This window comes from Malus domestica, chromosome 06, assembly GCF_042453785.1.
Source record: "Malus domestica chromosome 06, GDT2T_hap1".
NCBI classification, from domain to species: Eukaryota; Viridiplantae; Streptophyta; class Magnoliopsida; order Rosales; family Rosaceae; genus Malus; species Malus domestica.
This window is the reverse complement of record NC_091666.1, coordinates 18,758,408-18,768,799: the sequence shown is the minus strand read 5'-3', so window position 1 is coordinate 18,768,799 and position 10,392 is coordinate 18,758,408. Positions and strand designations below refer to the sequence as shown.

Here is a 10,392-nt window from a genome sequence, read left to right as displayed (position 1 = left end):
CCTTGTCATACAGACCACCTTAGGTAGTTCCGACTTGTGTGCAAGATTAGAGTGATGAGCTATAGGTTCAGCCGTACAGGTCACATTAGGTGACTCCGGCTGACATATCATTTTACATTGATTTACTTATGCTCTGACATCGCATGTGAAATGGGTCCATACCCACTCACCGTGCACTCATATACTTTGGCACTTTTAGGTTTAAATTTATTTACATTTTCCACATCAATATATTTTATGGCTTTGTCACCTTCTAGGTGTCGGCCAACACAATTCAATTCGGAGTCCTAGTGGACATTCTGAGTCAGGATGTGTCACCCTTTGTATGCACTCTATCCTTATTAATTTGTACGTATTTCTCCCATTAATGAATATCGTACCGATTTAAAAAAAGAAAACTGTTTGATTGAGTGGGTTGTAATTTTAAGATGAACACTTACAATTGGCCGTTGTCATTTTAAGATGAACACTTACAATTGAGTGGGTTGTAAGCGTTTAACTTGATTTCTATATATATCACTAATTTTGCATCCAAAGGCTTCCCTAATGTTTTCGTTATTGGCTATATATATATTAGTGCAAATAAAAAAGAAAAAGAATATTACTACAAATTAAAGAAAAATAGGTACAAATTAAAAATAAAAATATATGAAAAATACTAAAAGGATACATTTGAAAATAATTAATAAGTTTTCCAATTAATGACGTGGACAAAAGTCAAAAGAGCTTGATTACAAATGAAATGGAAGAAGGTTTCAATAAATGAGAAACGAATTAGAGATGAGAGCCCATGTATGCACACTATCCTCTTATTTGTACGTATTCCCTTCCAATCAAAGAACAATATACTTTTCTTCAAAAAAAAAAATGTTAGATAAGATAAGAAATGTTTACATCCTCTGCTAATGTATTAAACAACCAAATCGGAAAGGCTTTTTCGATTTGTTTGTTGTAAAAAGTTCAAATCATGATACAGTTTTTATTGAAGTACTTTACTTCCGATCCTTGATTGACTAAAATGTTAGACTTTTCTTGTAAAAGAAGACTAGCTGATTGCTTCGCCACGACAGTCCACACTTCCGGGGCAGGAAAACTCATAGAGGCACTTTAGCCTCACCCTGGCCACCATTGTGTCGTTCACCAATGCCAAGAATCGAATCCAGGACGTGTGTGTGGAATACGACCTTAGAATTGAAACTCTATTAGTTTGAATACTTTATTGAAAGAAAAAATGTTAAGTTTTGGTATTAATTAAGAAATTTAATAACAAAAATTATTAAATCCTTCCTAAAATCATCAAAGATTAATACTGAATATATATATTATTTTTTCTCAAATTTGAATTGTGTGAAATCTGATCAGATTTTTATTTTTTCAAAAGAAAATGTCTTATTTTTATTTTAGATATTGGTAAGTTCAAATTAAAAAAGAGAACATTTTATTATAACATACGGGAACATTATAAACAAAAAATATGAATAGATTTTACATTTAGAAAATGATAATGGTACAACTTACATAAAAAGTAAAATTAGAATTAGATGCCTTTTTGTTTTTTTAGTACATCGATATTTTTACACTAAGGGAATAGTGAGTTTGGTAAAGCCACACAATGGGCAGCCTAATTTGGTATCGAATTCGCCATTCATGAGATTCAAACCTAATTAGATGCCTCATTTTAGACATTCTTAGATTAAATATTTGTTACTTTCCAACTTTAGATTAAAGTGCTTTCACTTTTGATTAAACCTTATATTTCAGGTATATTCTTAATTTTAGTGTTTTTGAAATTCATTTTAAATTCATTTCTATGTCAAAAATGCACATAACAATATTATTGCTATTTTTGTGGAATCTCATCCCTTCTTCAATTTGAGGATTCAATTATATGTAGTGAGAGTGAAAATCAATTTGATGGAACATAATAATCAATATATTTAAATTATTTAAGAAATTTTCGTGGGCTGTCATGGTGGTATCCACCGTTATGGCACTGCAATAGTTCAAATCACGGTTAAAATCATGACAGTTGTTGTGTATGTGTTGCCAAACCGATGATACTAAAATACTGAAGCTAAGTCAACATTTCTTCAGTCCATAAAAACAGAAAGTCGTGCATCATTATAAGCATCTAAGATCATCATTATGTTTTAAATATTTGAATTTTTATTTAAGTTTCTTGTGTTTCTGAACTTGAATTATACGATATTGTTGTTGATATATAGGGTTTAGGTACCAAATTAAAAATAGCGTACCATAAATTCATTTCCATAATCTAGAAATTCAAGTATGATTGAATTGAAATGTACCATCGTTCTTTAAAAATGAATATTGACATGTACCAAAACAATTTATTCTCAAATTCAAATGCATGCTAAAATAAAATGTATTACACCGAATTAAAAAGTATGCTTACTAAGTTGAATGTACCCATGCCGAATTGAAATGTAACCATATTGGTTTCAAACGTACCGATAAGTTTTTGGGTTATACAACTTGCCACTAGCTTTCTGCATACCAAAATTATCATTATATAAACCTACCAGTAGCTTGGTACGTATCTAAAAAAAAATTAAATAACATATCAAAATACTAATTTATACACAAATTTGAATTATATAATGTACCAATAATTTACCAAATTATTGGTACGCTATTTTTTAATATATATAATGTACATTGGTATGTTTAAAATATAAATATCACTGTTTGGTGTGTTTTTTTTTTGGTTGAATAACCACACTACTAAGAATAAATGCTTGGGCGATGAAGGGGAAACCATCGCGCAAAGACCAATACCGTCGTCGGAAACATTGGGCGGCGAAGAGTGTGTCGCGCAAAGCTTGTGACGTCAGGTGTTGCACGACGGAGGAAATCTCTTCGTCGCGCAAAATGAAGACTGCGTGACGAAAGTGGTGGTCGTTGCGCGTTTTGAGCAATGAAACTTGGTTCGACCCCCAAATTCTTGAGTGACGGAGGTAGAGATTTGATCCCCAAACTCTTGTGTGATGGACGAAGAAGTTTGACCGACAAACTCTTACGCGACGGACATAAATCTTCGACCCACAAACTTTTGTGCGACGGATGTAGAGGTCGTCGTAGTAAGATAATAAAATTAGCTTTTTAAAATAATTTATTATTTATTTAATTTTTTTTCTTTTTAAATGTTGTTAATATTGTTTTTTATGTAAAAATTAATTTAATGAAATTAAAAACAGAAAATGTAAAGAAGAATATTTAATTAAAAAATTATTGAAAATGTACACATAATGGAAAAAAGTATTTTTAAATTTGAAAACAATTTAAAACAAAACTAATATAGGTAGTCGTCCACGTCACAATCGTCGATTGGTGGTGTTGTTGCTGCATCGGGGGGTTGGTAGGTTGTAGTTGTTGCGGCGGGAGGCTGGGTGGTCGTTTATGGAGGTGGTTCAACGTCGGGGAAGTGAATGCTAGAGATTTGAAGTGCTTGTCGAATTTGGTTCATCAAATTGTTTTGGGCCGCAATTTGAGACTGCTGGGTGGCAATCTGCTCCTTCAGGTCTGCCACTTCAAATGTTAGCGTTTCGACCTCTTCATTTCCCATGCCGACGCCCAAGGGTCTGATCGAGTGTGTCTGTCATGATCTAAAAGCCAGCATCCTCTGGGGGAAACACCTCCTCAATCGACACGGTCTGGCCTTTCTTCACCATGGTGGACTAGAAAAATGAAATAAAAAAATTAATTTGAATATACATGTAATTAATATTAATACTAATTGAATATTAAAAAATAGAAATAACTTACATGAAGCTGCTCCGTTAGCTCATCCGTGGGCCGAACGTACACCTCCTTGAATATGTCAATTTCCATAAACTTTGACCCCCTGAAAAAATTTAAAAAGTGTTAACATAGATTACCAATTGTGTAATAAAGAGTAAAAAGATTGAAAACTTAAAATAAATAAACTGTTACCCTACTTCGCTCCTCCAACCTATAAGAGAAGCGTCGTGAGCTGGATCGGTGAAGAAGTTTCTTCTTCAACTGATTGATCGAGTTTGCCTTCATTTTTTTCTGTTGAATTAAAAAAACATATTAGTTTAGATATTTATAACAAATGAATGAAAAAATGAAAATTTTATTTAAAATTGTAAACTTTTTATTAATATATTATTGAAATATATATTATACGTACTAGGTATTTCTCGTCTTGAAAATGGCTGCAGAGCCACTCCCATTCATCCCGACGATCCACCAACTCTATAGGGCACCCAACTTCTAGAGCGACCTCCGGATCGTCATATAGCTCATAATGCTTGTGGAGGTCACCTTCCATTGAGTGAACCTATCGGAGCAAAGGTCGTTGATGTACTGCATTTGATTGACATCGAGGTTGGAGGGATCATAGTGATGCTTGAAAACTCAACAAATAAATAGTAGTTACAATTTATAATTTTTGTATACTATAATAAAAATTTACTATTTGAGGTTGAAAATACTTACCGATAATTCATGAAGAACGTCGACCTTGACTTCTTGTGGGACAGCTTTCCATGACTCCCACATGAGGGGGCAATGGTTCCTGATAACTGACCCAATATCGGTGGCCAACGCATTGTGTTGCTCCTTTGTTGCAGCCACACGATGTCGAGGATCCCATGTAATGGTGATCTTCTCTATCGTGGTGTGAGTGGTCTGTACCGTCTTAAGGAGTCTGCAAGGGCCCTTTTTTTTTTTTTTTGACCTACCAAATAAACAAAGTAAACATTAGACGAATTTTATTTTCTAATGAAAATGTGGCAAAACCTCCCCTAAAACTATAACATTTCCTAAAGCCTACAGACAATATAACCAAAAAAAAAAAAAAAAACACATCCACCCAACAATTCAAACAGTTTATACCAATTGGGGACGTTAAAACAAAATTTATAACTTGTTGATATGACTTCACACTGCGGTTTGCAACAAGTTTTGGGCTAGGTGTGGCAACTTTAATCGTTTACAGTAGCGGTTCCACTAATTGACAACAATAGAGTCAAAGCATGCAAATGTAAGTTCTTGGTAAGTTCGTTCTAATTAATGGGAATGTGACAGTTTTGAAGGTTCAAGCATGCCTTCAGACTAATGTAAATGTTGGTTTGACCATCATGAAACTAGAAGCAAGCTTATCAATGGACAAAGCAAGCTTACCTGTGTGGGACCCCTCTCCATGGACAGAGGAAGCCTCACTAGACGGCAGAGCCTCCTCAGAACTCCGGGGCCGTCGATGAGTTCATTAGGCGCTTAGGACAAGATGCGTCACCGAAGAAGTCAATGACGCAGGAGCCGTAGACACCGTTGGCCCCAAAGGCATAACTAGAGGGACACCCGTCATGCCTATATCAGGTGTGGAGGTGGTAGCAGCATTACCTAATGGAGAAGGTGTCTAACTGCCCCTACTAGCTGCCCGCTGGTTTGATATTAAGTTTAACATCTACAAAAACAATCATGAATCTGTTTAGATATCATCTTATTATATGCATTGCATTTCACATATATAAGGTGAATGAGAACCTGAGATAGGAATAAAAAAGAGTATTGCAAGGAACAAGTTTATTCACAAAAACAAACAAACAAATTGACCCATCTACAATGACATATATGATGCAACAAATATATTGAAGGGAAATCGAACGATAACCTCAAGGTAGAATCCATTAGCAAACCCTATAAGCCACTAAGAATAATTGAGAGAAAACTCATGTTTGTCATGGAAAACCCCAGAAGGTCTTAACGATGAAATAGGAAAGAAATAAATAAAATCGTAAACAAAGTTCCAAATACATTTCTAAGTTACAAAACTTGTACAAATTATGAATGGAAGACAGTTACAAAACTTCAAGCAAAAACATTCTTAAAATGACATGATGAAATTATTTCAATCTAATTATCAAATGCATGCCATGACAAAGTTAAAACCAACATATTATCAAATCAATAATCTTCAAACACTTTTGGGCATACAACATTTTTATGCATTGATTGGTAAAAAAATAGAATTATATGGTATAAAATTATCGTATAAAAGTACCAAGAAAAAACTAAGGGCTATTTCAGATCACTTAGTGAAAAAGAGCAAGTTCAATAAAAAAAACTACCAATTCTCATCAGCTCTGCAGTTTTACTCCTTGATCATTCCTATTTGTTTATGAATTGTGAAAACATATACTATTATTTGTTTGATTGACATCCAAATGAACTCCACATTTTTGTTAACCTTCTTAGGAAAAAGGAAATAAGTAAGCCACTTAATTATTTTGTCAAAGAAACAAGAACTAGCGAGTCCACTTTTAGTATAGACAAAACTATGTGACATCCTAATAGTTTTTTTAATTATGCATACCACAAAATATCTTACGTTGTGAAAGATATAGACAATACTATGAATTCCGTCAACACAGTAAAACATGCAAGATATGATTAAGTCGAATGCAAAATTCAAAAGCACCAATCCAGTTTCAGTCAAGCATGAGAACAGAGAGTAATGATAGCTACAATCAACCCAGATTTAGTTCAGTATTTGATGCTTGTGTACAATAATAAGCCAAGAAATTTTTTGCTTTTAAATCAAAACCATGAATTACCTGAACCTTCACTTCCTTCTTCCCTTTGCACGGTAGAAAAGTTCCTAGATGGCTACAAATACAAATACAAGACAAGCATCAAAGAGAAGAACATTGTAGAACAATTCAACAGAAAGATTGAGAAGAACAGTCTACAAGAATCACACTAAGGGTAATATCATTCAATGTTTTAGACCTAGAAGCCCACAAGGAATAAAAAAATGATTGTCCTAAGGTGAAGCCACAATGTCTTCTTTATTCTTAAAGTTTCCCTATTTATACTCCACCAAACCACCAAAAAGAAAAGCCAAAAAAGCACAATTTCACTAGGTGATCAATATCTTGTTAAAACCATTAATCAAAAAGAAATTACAGAGCAAAGAGTAAAAGTTTCTTGGAATCACCCTGTCCACCCAAAGGAATGAAGCACAATGCACCAAATTTGAGTCGCGATGGAAAAAAATGTAAGATGTCATTCAAATATTCACCATTTGAGTTGTATTGTATACACCAATGAAGAAAGAATGAAGTGTAGGACTTTCTTTTTTTTAAACAAATCCAAGGTTTTAAGTTTTTCATGAAACCAACCAAGCAAGAATGTGAACTTTAGTGAAATAATCTTATAAGGACGAAAGGCGAGAAGGAAAGGAATATCAAGGCAAGAGAGGAAGGGCAACTAGCGCAAATTCTTTATCAGGAAAACAAGGAAGAATCACAACATTACTAATGCACAGCACACTGATGAGAAAACTCGTTAACCTCCCTCTTACTTATTTTGTTTACTTTCCGATGAGCCTTTTAGGATTTTAATTAGCGATTTAAAATTTGTATCAGCCATTGAGAATTCTATTTCCCTATAACTAAGGCTGTTCCTTATAAAGCAAAATCAATATGGCTTAATGAAAAAGTATGTCATGTTAAAGGCTAGCTACACCTCGTCCTTTACTTTCTTCTCTCTTTAACCTTCCTATTATTTTCTATTTTTCCAATTTCTTTAAAATCACATTGACCCTAAACTTTCTTGCTTTAAATCATATCTATTACTTAGTCCACCATAATTATCGGCAACACCCACCTTACATTGTCCTACATCATAAACACTTAGTAATCCAAAGTGTATGCAGATGGTAAGGCTTTATATGAGGATAGCAAACACCTAAAAAATCCTTGAAACTACAACCAGGATTCCCAATTCCAACCCAATTCCAACCCTAAATCCCTAACCCAGGATTCTCAATTCCAACCCAATTCCATCATAAGCTTTCCCTCTTATATTGGTTTTCTCCATTTTTCTATTTTTACTCGAAATAGAAAAACTGCCCTAAAATGCAATTCCAGTTGAAAGAAACAGCATTCCAGTTTTGGGTTTTCAGGGCAAATGTTATATCTAAGTGAGCAAAATGTCAGAAAAAGTTAATATGGTCTTAATCAGTATATATGTTAACTAATTAGCACCAAATCCAGATTTTAATCACACAAATTAATTAGAAGAAAGAAATTTAGATGAAAACCTATTTTTATTGAAACGGAGTGATGAAACCCCTTTTTGTTGAAACCAAGTGATGAAACCCTATCTAATTAGCTAAGCTTAGAAAGTTAATTAAATCATCATTGGAATCCCTAACCCAGGTTCCCAATTCCAACCCTAAATCCCTAAATGTTGTAATTAGAACAATTCAACAGAAAAATTGAGAAAATTGCACTTATAAATTATGGAATTGAAGGAGATGAATTAAGGGAGACTGGGTGCTTACCTAGTAATGTTGTGGCGGCGGGGATAGGGTGTGGTGTCGGAATTTGGTGAATGTGATAGATAGAGAGATAGAGAAACAGAGAGAGAGAGAGAGAGAGAGAGAGAGAGAGAGTGCAAGAGAGGGAGAGAGGAGCTTGAGATAAAGAGAGTGCGAGAGAGGGAGAGAGGAGCTTGAGAGAATAGAGAGAGAGATGAGCTTGAGTTCGGACAAAATCGAGAGAAAGATTGTGTGATGATGTGAAAAATAAGTTAACACACAAAATTAAACCCTCTTTTTATCAATTGTAGTAAAGTATGTAAGTAGGGATCGTTCTAGGCCGGGGATTAGGAGGGATTGCTAAATCACTTGGAAACTGACTTGAAAACGTAAAAACAAAGTTTAAAACACTAACTAGACTCAAAGAATGCAACACTATACTTTAAAACACTAAAACAAACCAAAAGACTCAAAACAGCCCCTAAACACTCAAAACTACCTTAAACACACAATCTGGGCAGTTTTGGGACTCTAACACAAACTTGGACGAATTTTGGTTTTCTAATGAACTAAAACACTTAAAAACATAATCTAAGACAAGTTCTAATTAATATGACTCAAAGAAATAAGATGGGGATGATTTTGGACGAAAATAATTAAATTAAGACAAGAACAAAGTAAACAAATTCTTAGACAAATTTAAGTGAATCAAAACAGATTGTAAAATGAATTTGAATGAAACTTATGGATGGAAGGTTAGCTAGGAGGTTCTTCTCCACACATGTCACACTTGCATACAAAACGATTTCCAGTTGCTTTTCGATAAGCTATGAATACTCAACGCCCCAATTAACCGTGAATTGCACTAATTAACCCTCAGTTTTTCCACAAGTTATTGGATTGGATGATTGCATACGACAACCCAAAACATTCCCTACATGAATTGCATAATAGAGATACAAGCAAGAATCATTAAGTTCTATGAAAAACATAAGCATTGACGAGGCACTCGTTACTATGATTTGCATGAAACTTATGCCAAGAATTTACTTAACGTGATTGTGACTAGCAACCTTCACTACTTGTGAATATAAGTTCATAACGATTAGGTGAAACTCCCTTATATTCTAGCATTAAATTCATGCATGAAAATTAAGCGTGCACTCTCAACCAACATACACAAATCATTTTTTATACGATCGGATAAGTAAATTGAATTCACAACTTATGAATCACAATTGGATGTAATCAAATCATATTGCAAGTATGAACATGGTTTCGAATCACCCCCTAACTAAGAGGGGTTTAGTTCCTCATACTCACAAAACAAAGATACATAAAATTAGACATTAAAATCAAAGGAAAGAAAACACCTAAAATGCTCCAACTTGGGTAGCAAGTGCATCCAAGAATTCTCCTTTGCTTGCTTGCGGCATATTGCTTTGTGGACGGATTTTTGGATAGTTTTATGATGTAGAATGAATGGGGAATGGTATGGAAAGGTTTAGGGTAAGTGTGGAGGAGTGTTTGAGGGTTGGAGGGTGGTGGAGAACTAGGCAAAGAGGGTGGAAGAAGGTGGAGTGGCTGTTATGTTTTCTAGGCACTAGAATGGTGTTTTTGGGGTGTTTTGCTACCTAGGGTGAGTATGGACGAATTTATGTGATGAATGGTGAATATGAGAGTGTCAACCCTTTGCCAAGGGGTGTAAACATGTATATATAGGCCCCAAAAACCTTAGAGAATCAGGTTAGGCTAGGGAGAATGCACGGCAAAGAGTGTATGTGGTGTGCAATGGTCCAAGGGTGAAAATGAAGTGATGATGCAAAGTGTGAAGGGTAAAATGGAGTGGTCTTGTAGCTAGGGGGCATGAATGATTGTGTACATTGCATAGAGATGGAAAGGGAGGTGAAAATGTGTCAATAAATGGGTCAAAGGTGCAGCAACATGTGGTACACAAGGCATGGGATTCCAAATGTGAATGATGGAGCATCAATTGGTGCATGTTATGGTTGTGAAAGTTGTATAAAATTTTGTGGGTGAAGGGAACAAGAGGTATCAAGCAATTAAGTGTAATAATTAAA

General features: G+C 34.5%; 1 long non-coding RNA gene across 1 annotated transcript; it reads right to left on the bottom strand.

Moving 5' to 3' along the window:
• Positions 1-5,167: 5,167 nt before the first annotated feature.
• Positions 5,168-8,524, bottom strand: LOC139196709 (uncharacterized). Its single transcript, XR_011581809.1, has 3 exons — positions 8,336-8,524; positions 6,603-6,654; positions 5,168-5,452 (listed from the first exon to the last, which is right to left on the bottom strand). It is a non-coding gene; the product is annotated as an uncharacterized lncRNA (long non-coding RNA).
• Positions 8,525-10,392: the final 1,868 nt, after the last annotated feature.